Genomic DNA, 15,198 nt, shown 5'->3' with positions numbered 1-15,198 from the left:
TCCTGCAAAGCTGTTCTTTATGGGGGAAATTTGCATCTGTAAAGAATCTCTATTAACATAGCTAGATCTTTTTCTTCCAGACCCTCCCAATCCTAAAGAGATAACTAAGATCTTAATAGGAAACATTTGTCCCCTATTGTCTCTAAGGGCAGCCACTGTAAGACTTCAAAAGAACTCTGGTCTCCACAATCTCTATCTTACCCTGAACATCCCCTTTCTATCTATCCCAGGTCTTTAGGCAAACTCAACCAACTGTCAACCAGAAAATGTTTAAATTTACCTATAGCCTGGAAGCCCCCACTTTGAGTTGTTCCATCTTTCTGGACCAAACCAATGTATTTTTTAAATGCATTTGATTGATGTCTCATGCCCCCCTCAAATATATAAAACCAAGCTGCTCCCTGACCACCTTGCGTACATGTTCTCAGGACCTCCCGGGCCGTGGTCACTCACATTTGGCTCAGAATAAATATCTTCAAATATTTTACAGAGTTAGATTCTTTTCGTCGACACTATGTTCTGTACTTAATCTTGGGAACAAAGGAATTCAAACATCTGTTCAGTGAATCACAAATTAATAAAGACCCTGATAAATTTATGAAAGTGTGAAACTTTTTCCTCCAACTTTGATGATGTGACTTAAAGGCTGAACAAGGCCTAAAGGGCCAAATGAAGCAAGTTACCACACATTTCATGGAAACGTCAATGAAACCCATGGATAAGATTCACTACTTGTCGATTATTGGTATATGGAGATGCTGGTGCATAAAGGAAAAAGTATAAGCTCCCTCACCTTGCAAAAACATCTTACCCAGGGTAGATCTATGGGCACACAGAACTGTAGAGCTGGAGGGCCCATTAAGTGTTACATAGTTCAGTTTTCTCATTTAACATATGAGAAAATTGAGGCTGGAGTGAGTAAAGTGATTTGCCAAAAGAAACCCTGAAACCAGTGATAAACCTCATGTCTTGACACAAATGTTCAACATCACTCATCATTAGGGAAATGCAAATTAAGATCACAATGAGCTATCACTGCATATCTCTAAGAACAACTAAAATAAAAGACGGCTGGGGCGGTGGCTCACACCTACAATCCCTGCACTTTGATAGGCTCAGGTGGGAGGATCACTTGAGTCCAGCAGTTCAGAATCAGCCTAAGGAACACAGTGAGGCTCTGACTCTATTAAAGAAAAAAAAAAAAAAATTAGCTAGGCATGGTGAAACCTGCCTGTAGTCCCAGCTGCTCAGCAGGCTGAGGCTGGAGGATCACTTGAGCCCAGGAGGTCAAGGAGGAAGTGAACTGTGTTTGTGCCACAGCACCCTAGCCTGTGCTACAGGGAGAGGCACTCTAGCCTGGGGTGTGGAGGGTAGGGGAGGGAGAGGGAGAGAGAGACCTCTTCTCTTAACAACAAAAAAAAAGTGATAATACCAAATGCTGGTGAGGATGTGGAAAAACTCAAAACTGTTTGGCCATTTCTTTTTATACTTTTTGTGTATATATTTATGGGGTAGATGAGATGTTTGGATACAGGCAGGCACTGTGAAATAAGCACATCATGGAGAATGGGGTATCCATCTCCTCAAACATTCATCCTTTAAATTATAATCTAATTACATTATTTTAAAATATACAATTACATTATTGTTGACCAAAGTCACCCTATTGTGCTATCAAGTATAGTTTCCTTATTCATTCTTTTTGTTCTTTTGTACCCATTAGTTTGGCCATTTCTTTAAAAACTTGATATACACTTACCCAGCAATTTTATGCCTGGGCATTTACCCTAGAGAAATGAAAAATTACATCCTCATAAAAATCTGTATATGAATACTCATAGCAGCTTTATTTGTAATAGGCTCAAACCAGAAACAATCAAACTGTCCCTTGATAAGTGAACTGTTAAACAACGGTACATCCATGCCATGGAATATTACTCAGCAACAGGAAGGAATGAACTACTGATGTATGCAACAATTTGGATGAATCTCAAGGGTATCATGCTGAGTAAAAAACGCCAGTCTCAAAAGGGTCACCTACCATATAATTCCATTCATATAACATTCTCAAAATGACAAAATTATAGAGATAAAAAACGGATTAGTGGTTGCCAGGGTTAGGAATGGCTAGGGGGAGGGGATGAGTAGACTGTAAAGGGGTAGCATGAGAAAGAGCTTTGTGGTGATGGGATGGTCCTGCATCCTGATTGCAGTGGTGGTCATACAGATCTACATGTGTGATAAAATGACACAGAACTATACACATGTATTGAACCATATCAATTTCTTGGTTTTGATATTGTACCATAATTATGTAAGATATAACCATAGAGGAAACTTGGTGAACGGTACATGGAACCTCTCTGTGTTATCTTTGCACTTTCCTGCAAATCTCTAATTATTTCAAAGTAAATTTATTTTATTTTATTATTTATTTATTTTTTTGAGACGGAGTTTTGCTGTTGTTGCTTAGGCTGGAGCGCAATGGCACAATCTTGGCTCACCGCAAACTCTGCCTCCTGGGTTCAAGCGATTCTCCTGCCTCAGCCTCCCGAGTAGCTGGGACTACAAGCATACACCACCACGGCCAGGTAATTTTCTATTTTTAGTAGTGACAGGGTTTCTCCATGCTGGTCAGGCGGGTCTCAAACTCCCGACCTCAGGTGATCCGTCTGCCTTGGCTTCCCAAAATGCTGGGATTACAGGCGTAAGCCACTGCACCTGGCTAGTAAATTTTTTTTAATTGAAGGACAATGCACCTACTCATTTCTGTTAGGATATTTATAATTATCTGATTTAACTAAATACATTAAACTAATTACTATAGCATGTTCTGTAGAGACTAGCCAAATAATAGAATTGACCAGTTAAAGCGATCTGTATCTGTTATTACAGCTACCTAAAACCTCTTTTTAAAAAAATCTCACTTAGTTTGCAATCAGTAAGTTGTAAATTAAAATACTTAAGTGGACCCATTAACAGTGGAATAATCTGAAAAGTTTGTCCTATTAAAATTTGGCACTCTCATAACATTAAATATCATTTGTTTGGGGATTTGGGGGGATGTTTCCACTGGTTTAAGATTCTAGTGGGGGCACAGTGGCTCATGCCTGTAATTCCAGCACTTTGAGAGGTCAAGGTGGGCAGATCACTAGAGGTCAGAAGTTTGAGACCCGACTGGCTAATATGGCAAAACCCTGTCTCTACTAAAAATACAAAAATTATCTGGGGATGGTTATGGGTTCCTGTAATCCCAGCTACTCGGGAAGCTGAGGCAGGAGAACTGCTTGAACCCAGGGGGTGGAGGTTATAGTGAGCCCAGATCGCGCCATTGCCCTCCAGCCTGGGCGACAAGAGCAAAACTCTGTCTCAAAGAAAAAGAAAAAGAAAAAAAAAAAGATTATATAGAAGAAAAAGCCCAAGGTATTCGGTTCCTGGATCTTGCTACTATCTTCCATAATTCGAAGATGTCACCACCTAAGGTGACCATCATCTACTAACGTGTCTGAAAGTTCTTATCACTTGGTGGTGAGCAGCTCAATGAGATGATTTGAACTTTAAGCTCTTTTTGCACAGGCAGGAGAGCTATCACTTAAGACTGAGTATACTTCAATTACTCTGATTGTTGGGTTCTAAGATGGTTTCTTTGCAGTAGCTCTTTTCTAGCTTTTCATGGCTGCACCTTGAATCTACAGGTAAATCTCCCATTTTCGGGGCTTAGTGTTATCTAAGATGTGTAACTAACGTTTCTTTCCCATTGTGACTGTACCAGTCAACCTAATGAACAAACTTCAGTAACTGCATATTTCCTTAGGGGAAGTTCCCCATGGAGTTTATTCACATATTGATTAGACATGATGGTCAGAATCTCAATTTTGCTTGGCATGCATTTGTATAGGTCTAACCCTGGTCAGTTTTGTCCACAACAGCTATTCCAAAGTTTCTTCACTCACTTCAAGCTCTCTGCTTACTTTACAAAGTACCCCACTTACCTCCAACTTTACAAAGACAATTGAGGCTCTCAGAAGTCCCTTAGCTCCTCCATCCACAAATGGACCTGTATCCCATTTCCCTTTATCTTCTTCCATTCAGTCATAAACTCAGTACAGGTATTCTACTTTTGTCCTGGGCTGGGGCCTTAGCCTCCACCTAAGACTCTAGGTCCCATTTTTTACTGACTCTCCCAAGATCTTTCCCAATTATTCCTCTCTGTCTGCTGTAGTTCAGCCTCATAGACTATCGTAGTTATGAACAGAAAAAAGCAAAGATCACGGCTAGTTTGAATGACCCTAGTATTAGTGTCTTAGGGCTGCCATAGCAAATTACCTTTAACAACAGATATTTCCTTTGAGTGGCAAGCCACAGAAGACGGATCATCACTGGTCAAACTCAAATGTTGGTATCTTCCCATTCCCCTTTGCCAGTGATTGGTCTAGGGATGGACATGTGACCAAGTTCTAGCCAATAAGACATAAAGGAAAATCTTCTAGGCGCTTCTGGAAAACATTTTCTTCCATAATGAGGAAGAACTGTGTGAGGAGAGAATTCCTTGTACCTCCACCTTCCCTTCCTATGTTTTCATATTTTCATGTGAAGATGTGATGTTCAGAGTTGCAATAGCCATCTTGTAACTATTAGTGAAGATACTCTGAGGATGGCAGAGTTGAAAGATTACAGGATTTTTGTCTTTGATTACATCATTGTAGTTACCTTCAGACCCATTACAGAAGATAAATAAATGTCTTTTTTTTTTTTTTTTTTTTGAGACGGAGTCTCGCTCTGTCGCCCAAGCTGGAGTGCAGTGGCGTGATCTTGGCTCACTGCAACCTCCGCCTCCCAGGTTCAAGCGATTCTTCTGCCTCAGCCTCCCCGGTAGCTGGGATTACAGGCACACAGCACCACGCCCAGCTAATTTTTGTGTTTTTAGTAGAGACAGGGTTTCACCATGTTGGCCGGACTGGTCTCAGACTCCTGACCTCAGGACCTCAGGTGATCTGCCCACTTTGGCCTCCCAAAGTGCTGGAACCACAGGCGTGAGCCACCGTGACCAGCCAAAAATCCGGGTGCGGTGGGTCACACCTGTAATCCCAGCACTTTGGGGCAGTGGTGTGGATACAAGGTCAGAAGATGAGACCCCGGTGAAACCCGTCTCTACTAAAAATACAAAAAAAATTGGCTGAAGGCGGTGGCAGAAGCCTGTAGTCCCAGCTACTCAGGGAAACTGTGAGGCAGGAGAATACTAAGTGGGAGGAACTTGCAGGCGAGATCAGCCACTGCCTTAGCCCTGGGCAATAGAGTGAACTTAGATCTCAAAATAAAAACAAAATAAAATAAATAAATGTCTTTTTTTTTTTTTTTTTGAGACAGAATGTGCTCTGTTCCCTTAAGACTGGAGTGCAGTGGTGCGATCTCGGCTCACTGCAACCTACACCTCCCGGGTTCAAGCGATTCTCCTGCCTCAGCCTCCCAACCAGCTGGAACTACAGGCATGCGCCACCATGCATGCCTGGCGCTAATTTTGTGTTTTAGTAGAGACAGGGTTTCACTATGTTGGCCAGGATGGTCACCGATCTCTTGACGAGTCCACCTGCCTTAACCTCCCAAAGTGCTGAGATGCATGTGTGCGGCCTAATAAACTCATCTTTGTTACTATTATTTATTACCTGCAGCCAGGGATATCCTTCATAATATAATTGACACACTGTATCTCTTCACATTTCCATGTATCCTTGAAATAAAATTTCATTATCTAAGGTCAAAAAAACAAAACAAAACAAAACAAAGAAAAACAATACTAAAAGAAAGAAAGGAGCAGAGATTTCACAGCCAGCCAGACAGGGATTCCCCATCCATTTACTAGCTGTGTGATTTTTTTGTTTGTTTTTCAGACGGAGTCCTTTTTTTTTTCAGACGGAGTCTTGCTCTATCACCCAGGCTGGAATGCAATGGCGCAATCTCGGCTCACTGCAATCTCCACCTCCGGGTTGGAGCAATTCTCCTGCCTCAGCCTCCCAAGTAGCTGGGACTACAGGCGTATGCAACCACTCCCGGCGAATTTTTTTTTTTTTTTGTATTTTTAGTAGAGACAGGGTTTTACCACGTTGGCCAGGCTGGTCTCGAACTCCTGACCTCACGTTACCTGCCTGCCTCGGCCTCCCAAAGTGCTAGGATTATAGGTGTGAGCCACTGCACCCAGCCTACTTAGCTGTGTGATCTTAAGCAAGTTCTTTTACATTGTGGTAAAATACATATAATATAAAACTCACTGTTAAGGTCTTAACCATTTTTAAGTGTACAGTTCAGTAAAGTACATTCACACTGCTGTGCAATCAATTTTTTTTTGAGACATAGTCTCATTTTGTCACCCAAGCTGGAGTGCAGTGGCATGATCTCGGCTCACTGCAACCTCCGCCTCAGGTTCCAGCGATTTTCCAGCCTCAGCCTCCCGAGTAGCTTGGATTAGAGACATGCACCACCACGCCTGGCTAATTTGTGTATTTTTAGTGGAGACGGGGTTTCACCATGTTGGCCAGGCTGGTCTCGAATGTCTGATCTCCAGTGATCCACTCTCCTAGCCCTCCCAAAGTGCTGGGATTACAGGTGTGAGCCACCATGCCTGGCCTTAATGTACTATTTTTATTCATACAAATATTGTTTGACCCCTGCTATGTGCCAGCTACTATAATAGGTGCCAGAGGTGCCACAGTGAGCAACATAGACAAATGTGGTGCCCTGCGCATGTTTTTGGGGCAGCTGCTACTTCATTAAGGATTGGACGGTGACTGGAGCTGTCTCTACACACTCCCATCTTTCTGTACATTACCCTCTTCTGCAACTAATAGAAGAAAAAATAGCTCAAGCTGCCTTCTTAGATACCATAAGCCTTGGCCCCCAGCTGTCCCCTTGTCCCCATGCCCTGCATCACAGAAGAGTTACCTTTGCCTTCTTTGATCCTACCCTTGTCCTTGTATATAGTCATACTGTAGGACTGATTACAATGTATTTCTATTATATTCTCACCTGTCCATTTCCCCTACAAGGAGGTGAGTTTCATGAAGGCACCAGTGGATGGGGCCTTACTTGTCTTAGTATTCCTAGGGCCTGGTATAGTGCTTGGCACATGGTAGACAATCAGTGAATCTTTATTGGGTGGCTGAAGTTGAAAATTAATATATTTTTTAAAGTTAACCATCTCGAATATTATGATGATTCTTTCTGTTCTCTTATATTGTGTTGGTTTAGAACTTGAACTGCAGGGATTTTAATAGGCAATGGAAACATACAGGAAACATCTTAATTTCTTTTTCCTTTACTTTTTATTTTAATTTTATTAGAGACAGGGTCTTATGGTGTCACCCAGGCTGGAGTGCAATGGTAAGATCATAGCTCACTGTAACCTCAAACACCGTGGCCTCCCAAAGCACTGGGATTATAAGCATGAGCCACTGTGCCTGGTCTCCATTTTCCTTTAAATATTCTTCTACTGCCAGTAATTTGGCAAATAAAGTTGGGCTACTCAGTCTTTTTCATTCCCCTTTTTCTAGCATGTTAGCAGTGGAAAGAACCTTAGATGAACCTCTTCTTTGATCAGATTAGGAAGCCAATGACTGTATAGTGCTATGGTTTGCACAGGGTCCCATGCCTAACAAGAGGTAGAATTCCACATGCCAATCTCATTGTTCATTCAATGCTCTTTCCACTATCCTTTGCCATCTGGCAAACATTCAAAGCCACAAATATTTATGGGGTGCCTATTAGATACAAGACAGTAGGCTGGATTCTACTGGAGAGATACAGGTTGAAAAAAGATTCCTGGCTGGGCGCCATGGCTCACACCTGTACTCCCAGCTCTTTGGGAGGGCAAGGCACGTGGATCACCTGAGGTCAGGAGTTTGAGACCAGCCTGAGTAACATGGTGAAACCCCATTTCTACTAAAAACACAAAAATTAGCCAGACGTAGTGGTGGGCGCCTGTAACCCCAGCTACTCGGGAGGCTGAGGCAGGAGAATCCCTTGAATTCAGGAGGCGGAAGTTGCAGTGAGCCGGAATCACGCCATTGCATTCCAGCCTGGGTGACAGAGTGAGACTCCATCTCAAAAAAAAAAAAAAAAAAAAAAAGAGAAGATTCCTACCTTGAGCCAGTTTTAATCTAATGAGCAAGAACGACATGTAGGCAGAAAATGGCAGAAAAGATTGCATATGTGAAAAACAACTGATATGGCTTGGATTTGTGTACCTGTCCAAACCTTATGTGGAATTGTGATCCCCAATGTTGGAGGAGGGGCCTGGTGGGAAGTGACTGGATCATGGCAGAGGATTTCCCCCTTACTAGTCTCATGATGATGATTTCTCACACTCACAAGATCTGGTTGTTTAGGACAAGTGCGGTGGCTAATACCTGCCATCCTAGCACTTTGGGAAGTTGAGGCAGGCGGATCGCTTGAGGTCAGGAGTTCAAGACCAGCCTGGCCAACATGGTGAAACCCCATCTCTACTGAAATATAAATATTAGCCGGCCATGGTGGCACATGCCTTTAGTCCCAGCTACTCAGGAGGCTGAGGCATGAGAATCGCTTGAACCCAGGAGGCAGAGGTTGCAGTGAGCTGAAATGGCATCACTGCACTCCAGCCTGGGTGATAGAGCCAGACTGTCTCAAAAGAAAAAAGATCTGGTTGTTTAAAAGTGTGCAGCTCCTCCCTCTGCTTTCTTTCTCCTTCTCCAGCCATGTAAGACATGCCTGCTTCCCCTTCACCTTCCACAATGATTGTAAGTTTCCTGAGGTCTCCCCAGCCACGCTTCCTGTACAGGCTGTGGAACTGAGTCAATTAAACCTCTTTTCTTTATTACCGAGTCTCAGGTAGTTCTTTATAGCAGTGTGAGAATGGACTAATACAATAAGGTACATGGAAAAATCCATTAGGTAATGAGCTCCAACTGAAGAACTGGCAGATCGCTTTGGAGTAAAGGCAGTATCTTAACAGTGAGCAGACCAGCCCAGTTGCTCACACCTGTAATTCCCGCACTTTGGGAGGCCGAAGCAGGAGGATCACTTGAGCCCAGGAGTTCAAGACCAGCATAGAGAACACAGATTCCTGCCTCCACAATTTTTTTTTTTTTTTTAATTAGCCAGGCACGGTAGCATGTGCCTGTGTCTCAGCTACCCAGAAGGCTGAGGCAGGAGGATCACTTGAACCAGGGAGATTGAGGCTGCAGTGAGCTATGATCATGCCACTGCCCTCCAACCTGGGCAACAGAGACACTGTTTCAAAAGAAAAGAAAAGAAAAGAAAAGAAAAGAGAACTGTGAGCACCCCCTTCTCCTTTGAGAGAGAGGGCATGGGTGTGTGGAAATGAGGACATGGCATCTTTCAGCATCCCTGGATGCCATTTCCGGCACAGTTGGCAGGGTTGGAATGCAGCTCACCTCTCATTATGTGCTGCCAGGAGAGATGAGGAACCATGACAATACCCAGACCAGCCACAGGTTTTCTGAACAGAAAAGAAAGAACCAAGCTCAGTATTTCAAACATATATTTACAACCTTATCTTTTCTTAATCTAAAATGCTCCTGAACAAGGGCTTTTGAACCAAGACTCTTAGTTTACAATGCAACCTGATTTTGTAAACAGGAAACAAAAACCTCCAGAAATGCTCAGGATATCAAGTGATACAGAACTGCAGAGAATAGTCTGTAGAACTAAAGGGCTAATGAGGTACTAACACAGCTTTGCTCAGGATTAACACATTCAGGAGCCAACCAATTAACTGTCCTTTCTAATACCTCCCAGGCAAATTTCTGCGTTCAGAACTTGGTACAGCTCCTGGCCTATGTAAATCTCAGCTCATACATATATATATATATATATATATATATATATTTTTTTTTTTTTTTCCTGGGCTTGACTTGTGTAGGGGGCAGGTTGGGTAAATGAATAATCTTAAAACTAGCCGAGTGACACATCCCAGATTGAGTTATTGTGTCATTATACTAAATGTTGGTTATATACCTGCACAATCATGTATTTCCTTAGCATCATCCCATTCCTTCATGGATTTGCACAGCCTTTCCCTGACCCCGGTCTGGGTTAGAGCAGAAGCCATGCTCACTGGGCTTCTATTTTGCTAACTGTTCCGGTGCTGACCTTCCTCCCCAATTAATATCCATGTATCATGCAGAGTCCTTGCCAAAGCAAAAAGAAGGTAAGCATCTCTGGATCCAAACATCTAACAGTTGAGTCAGTCACAGACAATTTTAAAGGAGGATCTTTTAGAAATATCACACCACATATATATTTCCATTTCTCTCTCCTTATTTTAAGAGCCCTTCCAAGGTCTCCAAAAATATCTCTTCTCTTCATGAGGTTTTTTTTCTTCTTTAAGATGTTTCAGAGTCAAGACTGGGAAAGACAATGTCGTAAAACGTTTTGCATTTGCATTACTATACAGAGCTCCTCCATTCCCTTTCCTGGAAATCTCCTTCTGAAGGGACAATAGCTGGTTTTCTTCTCTAAATCATTAATTCAACAAACATGAGCTGAGCGTCACCCTGTGTGTGCCACATCTATTGGGCTAGGTGCTGAAGAGGAAATATAAGGAGCAAGTCTTGTTGGAACATCAAAGTTAACAGGATTTCTCCATTTTGCCTACCTATTAGAAGAAAGCTTGCCAACTTTATACTTCCTTTTCTGGCTATTGGGTGAAAAGGAGATGATTTATGAGTATTCCAAATGTCTTCCTCCACTATCTATTCCTCCATCCATTCATCCATCCACTCACCCCAACACTTTAAAGAGCCCTTCCAACTTCAATGCTTCCTTTGGACCAAGTACTATGCTGGGCACTGAGGATACACACAGGGCAAGACCTGCCCTCTGCCCCCAGGGAAGTCCCAGTCCAGAGGGACACAGTTGTATGATCAAGACACAGTTGTATGCTTCATGTAGGAACTAGAATGTCCTTGCTAGAGTAGAAGCATGCACACAATGCTAAGGAATCAAGGTTGTAGTTTCAAGCAGCTGAGGCTGATTGTGGATTCATTCATAAAACAGGTTTCTTTTTTTTTTTTTGATGGCTATTTTAATTCCCTTTAGGTATATTGCAAGGAAATTTAGAAACAGCAAAATCCAGATTCCAATTTGATATGTATAATCTGTTGATACTTTGGGGGCACGGTTTGGTCCTTCCATTTCTCCATGGTCCTCTTTCACCTCAGGCTCTGGGCCTTCTCAAAGGCAGGCTGCGGGTCTGTTCCCCTCGTTCAGCTCATCGTGTGCTTTCCCTTCCCATCCACATCCCCAGTCATGACAGGAGACATTTCAGGACCCGCAGAGCCTGGGCTGGCAGTACCAGTTGACATGGGGGAGTGTGAGAGGGAGTCTTTCACAGACAATGAAGAGGAAGAAGTAAAAGTGGCAGCGAAGGAGAGCAGAAAAAGGAGAGAAGGAAACAGGGAGGAAGGACAAAGCAGAGAATGAAGGAGAGGTGGCCGCAGCAGCAGCCTCGGTTCTAATCAGATCTCTTCAAGACCTGGTGCTGAGCAATTTCTGTAACTGAGAATCAGGCTTACAGAAGGACTGGCTGCAACAGTCCTTCCAAATATGGGGGCAAGGTGGAGCAGAATTGCAGGAATACCCAAGACCTGACTCACTTGCCGAGCGACATCTTCAAGGACAATTTCGCTTCAAAATTATGAAGTGGGGAGAAGAAAACTCTCTCAGGATCCATCATGTGTTGCTTTTGGAAATTATTATTTTGGAGCTCAAGCTGTTTCCTGTCTTTAAAGGCTATTATCTATTTCCCTTCCAGGTGGAGGCTGGGCTGCCTGCTAATTTAATCCCCTGGGCTTCGCCCTCTGCCTTCAAGAGCTCACAGACATTCAGGCTTCATAAAGAGGGCACCTTTGTGTCTTCCTCCCCTGAAGGCCTTCATCTACCAAGGCAGCAGAAGAGCTGCTATTTTGGGAAACAGCAGCTGAGTTGGGAGGGTTGTTAATTGTTTGTCAAACCCTTCCATGGGGGGAAAAAAGAGCAGAGCAGCAGTGCCCTTGCCTTCACTCTATTTCACTCTTGCATCTGTGAGAAGGGAGAGGAAAAGAGGACTCCTTGTCCTTCTCAGGCACAGGCACCCAAACTAATTAAAAAAAAAAAAAAAAATTCATTCTTCTACCCAATGGAAAGACATAAACATAATATTAGCCCAGAAACCAATCAAAATAGTTTAAAAATCATTTATACCCTCAAAAACAAAACAAAAACAGCCAAGCAAAAGCCCTTCATAACAGAAACGAAACACAAGGGGTTTTGCCGTCCACTCTGACCAAACCACTGCAGCCAAACTGACTAAGCAGATCCCCAAGCCCCGCCAACACCCTACTGACACACGTGAAAACAATTCTAGCCAGGCACACTAATGGGAGAATTCACCGTGACACACACTCACTCTATCACAGCACAGACAAGTTCAAAATCAAACAGAAAAAGTCCCAGACTAAGAAAAAGCTACTCATGACTCTGACCTCAGAGGCCCCCATGTGATTCTGAGACTTTCCAAGAGTTAGGTCAGCCGCTGAAGGAAATGGGTGGGAAGGAGCAAAGACTAGGAACCCAAATCTTATGCTTCTTCTTTTTTTTGAGACAGGGTCTCGCTCTGTCGCCCAAGCTGGAGTGTAGTATGTGATCTGGGCCCACTGAAACCTCTGCCTCCCAGGTTCAGGCAATTCTTGTGACTCAGCCTCTAGAGTAACTGGGATTACAGGTGTGTGCCACCACACCCAGCTAAGTTTTGTATTTTTAGTAGAGACAGGGTTTCACCATGTTGGCCAGGCTGATGTCAAACTCCTGGGCTCAAATGATGTGCCTGCCTTGGCACTGCACAGGCCAAAATCTTATGCCTCTTAAAAGGGCAACACCATCAATCATTTTATAACTACTTGGTTTTCTTCCTAGACCAATGCTCATATGGAAGCATGGCTAATCCTACTTGACTTTTTTTTTTTTTTGAGACGGAGTTTCTCCCTCATTGCCCAGGCTGGAGTGCAGTGGCGTGATCTCAGCTCACTGCAACCTCTGCCTTCCCGGTTCAAGCGATTCTCCTGCCTCAGCCTCCCAAGTGGCTGGGATTACAGGCATGTGCCACCATGCCCAGCTAATTTTGTATTTTTAATAAAGACAGGGTTTCACCATGTTGATCAGGCTGGTCTCAAACTCCTGACCTCAAGTGATCCACCCGCCTTGGCCTCCCAAAGTGCTGGGATTACAGGCATGAGCCACCATGCCCAGCTACATTTTTTTTTTTTAAATACAATGCTCTTTCAGCATTTTCAGAAAACTCCAAAAGGAATGATCTCTTATTAATAGAGCAGTTGGGCTCAGAGAACTATGTAAGTGATAATGATAAAGGGAAGGATATGAGAGAATGCCTATTTTACATTTTTCCTCAAAAGAGCTCAGACTGCCTTATAAATACAAGTCTACTAATCCGCCACACACTAGCTCCTGGTTAGACAGCAGATCTGAAACTTCCTTTTGCACTGGAGGATGTGTTTGTATAAATACTTACTCAGAATTCGCTTAGTCAAAATGAGCATACGATGGGTTAGTGATTTAGGGTGTTTGAACTGAATGAACATTCATGTTAGAATTTAGATCAGCTTGGCCGGGCACGGTGGCTCACGCCTGTAATCCCAGCACTTTGGGAGGCCGAGGTGGGCGGATCCCGAAGTCAGGAGATGGAGACCATCCTGGCTAACACGGTGAAACCCCGTCTCTACTAAATATACAAAAAATTAGCCAGGCGTGGTGGCGGGCGCCTGTAGTCCCAGCTACTCGGGAAGCTGAGGCAGGAGAATGGCGTGAACCTGGGAGGCGGAGCTTGCAGTGAGCCGAGATCGCGCCACTGCACTCCAGCCTGGGCGACAGAGCGAGACTCCGCCTCAAAAAAAAAAAAAAAAAAAAGAATTTAGATCAGCTGTGTTGATCTAAAGTGAACTTGACTCATGAATTAGAATATGTTTTATTAGCTCCTACGATTAGAGGGGGAGGAGGGGCAAGACTTTCTTATTGGCTGAAAGAAATATATAGGTGGTCCCTAAACGAGCTGCTGATACCCCCCAAGGTTTTCAGTGCATCAGTAATCCACAATAAATGTTTAATCAGAACAGAGTAGGCAAGCAATTAGCTCAGTGATAAAAATCACACATTTGTAAACAGCATGGCAGGAAAAGGAAACTGTTTAAAAGCAACTTATTTTATGTGAAAAATAGCTTTTATAGGGAAATGGTATAATGTAGAGTCATGAAAAATTATGAGCTAGGGTAAGATAACATGTATTTGCGGTAATATTTGGTTAATCTAACACTAGAATAATTTATGTCAAGTACTCTTTTTTATCCTCTAGTTGGCTGTGTTTAAATATTCTGGCCTCAAATTTTAGGAACCCATTAATTAATCCATTTATTCAGTAGTCATTCATCCCCTGATACAAACATAGCAATATTCAGGGTGCTGGTTACAGGGAGGGCAGGATGCAAAAAAGTGTAAGGGAGCATCTCTCAGTACTTTGTTTGTTTATTTTTCGAGACAGAGTCTCGCTCTCTAGCCCAGGCTGGAGTGCAGTGGTGCAATCTTGACCCCACCTCTCTGGTTCAACCGATTCTTGTGCTTCAGCCTCCCGAGTAGCTGGGATTACCGGCGTGCGTCACCACACCCGGCTAATTTTTGTATTTTTAGTAGAGACGGGGTTTCACCATGTTGGCCAGGCTGGTCTTGAACTCCTGACCTCAGCTGATCTACCCGCCTTGGCCTCCCAAAGTGCTGTCTCCCAGCACTTTACAATGCTATTGGGAAATGAGAACTATAGCCACATAAAAGTTAAGTAATATGAGTAAACAAAATATAATACAAAACAGAAATATAAGGGATACCACAAGATAGTGAGTGCTACTGTGGTTTTAAGTAACAAACAACTGTTGGATTATGAGAGAAAGTGTGTGTAAGAGCAAACAATAAGCATCAGTGGGCACAGAAGACTTCCTGGAGGAAGTGATATGCAGAATTTGGGCGGGAGGGAAGATGATTTCTTGTTAAGAAACTAGATGAGATATATATATATATATGTGTGTGTGTATATATATATGTGTGTGTGTATATATATATTCTTTTTTTTTTTTTTTTTGAGACAGAGTGTCGCTCTTGTTGACC

Source organism: Papio anubis, chromosome 1 (genome assembly GCF_008728515.1).
Source record: "Papio anubis isolate 15944 chromosome 1, Panubis1.0, whole genome shotgun sequence".
Lineage (NCBI taxonomy): Eukaryota > Metazoa > Chordata > Mammalia > Primates > Cercopithecidae > Papio > Papio anubis.
The sequence above is the reverse complement of the archived record's forward strand: the minus strand, read 5'-3'. Positions refer to the sequence as shown.